This window comes from Cyprinodon tularosa, unplaced genomic scaffold (genome assembly GCF_016077235.1).
Source record: "Cyprinodon tularosa strain WSP-4 unplaced genomic scaffold, ASM1607723v1 ctg1242, whole genome shotgun sequence".
In the NCBI taxonomy this organism is placed as follows: Eukaryota; Metazoa; Chordata; class Actinopteri; order Cyprinodontiformes; family Cyprinodontidae; genus Cyprinodon; species Cyprinodon tularosa.
In genome coordinates this window covers 69220-70580 of record NW_024038051.1, presented here as the reverse complement: position 1 = coordinate 70580, position 1361 = coordinate 69220, and the positions used below count along the sequence as shown (strand labels likewise).

The window sequence follows — 1361 nt, the reverse complement described above, 5'->3', positions numbered from 1 at the left end:
CGTGGCGTGCAATGGCTTCAGCAGCATGTTTTTGTGTTTCTCTCTAACACGAGCCTGTAATGCGGTACCCCTTTAACACACACAGCCCAACCCCCCATGTGGTCTTAACCAATAACAGCACAGAATAATAACGTGTCATATCGCGCATCACTGGCTGACTGGAAGTGCACAGGAGGTGAGACTATCGGAGACTATATCTCACTCAAATCGCATCATTGTCATGATTGGGTGTAAGGACTTAGCCCACATGCAGAACACAACGGAGTCTGAAGGAAAGTTTAACAAGGTTTATTGAAAGATGTACAATGATATAATACTGGATCTGGTTCTGGTACTGGTCCGGGACTGGTCTCAGAGTTTCTGGAGAGATGAGAGTTTGGTTAGCCAGGCTGATGATGGATTGATTGAGAGAAGAATCAAGATGTACCTTGAGGAGATTGTAACAGAGCCATGAGGTGAGATACTGTAGGTCCAGAGTCAATGATGTGGCAGAGAGTTTAAGCAGCAGCAGCAGCGTCTAGTTCCGAGCTAAAAGGTTTCTGGCTTGGGTTTGTTCCTTGCTCTATCCAGGAGCTGAAGAAGGAATCCAAACTGAGATCTTCAGGTTTGGCTTTCATGAGCAGGCAGGCAGGTTTCTAGGTGGAGCTCATCCAGAGCTTCAGGGTTTCCTGTGAGCACAAAAGAGAAAGGCGATTAGAAGACTAGTTCCTCTCTAGAGTCTACTAGTAAAGTTCAGACGTTCTGAGGCTCAGGTTCGCTAACCAAACTAGGTCAACACTCCGGCGTCGAAGGAAGGTCTGGCAGCTGCTTAAGTAGTGTGGACCTCTGATGAGCTGGTGATCTCCAGGTGTGTAGAGGAATCAGCTCAGGAGGCCCACAGCGCTCTCTGCTGGAGATCAGGTGGCAGATCTCTGGATCCTGACAATCATAAAAATATGCAGACACTTGTGAAGATGATGTAAAGAACCATACCAAACATTGCGGGCTAAAAACCGAGTAAATAAGTATTAGTAAAAAATATTAGCAAGATGCTGAGAATAAGCTAGCTGACCAGCTAACTTTTCTAATGTCAACAAGCGGATGTTATGGCCAATTTTCTCATCAAGGAATATTTTTATTACCAATATGCTGGATTACTTTTAATCTGTGGACCCTTATGGATGATTGAAGTATAAAAAAATTGAAGACTGGATTTATAAAACGGCTTCTGGATGCCTTCAAAGGGATGTAGCTGTGGCCGGTTTGTCATGTTAACATTTTGACATGCTGCTATATTTGTGTTAATTGTGCTTTGGAGGTCGCTGTGTTCATAAAAGAGAACTTGGTGGTTGAATTGTGGAGAATCTAAGCTTGTGACATCT

General features: G+C 44.1%; 1 long non-coding RNA gene across 1 annotated transcript; it reads right to left on the bottom strand.

Annotated features, from left to right (window-relative positions):
* Nucleotides 1–272: 272 nt before the first annotated feature.
* LOC119777539 lies at nt 273–860 on the bottom strand. The gene is made up of 3 exons (XR_005279930.1): nt 763–860; nt 428–668; nt 273–360 (listed from the first exon to the last, which is right to left on the bottom strand). It is a non-coding gene; the product is annotated as an uncharacterized LOC119777539 (long non-coding RNA).
* Nucleotides 861–1361: the final 501 nt, after the last annotated feature.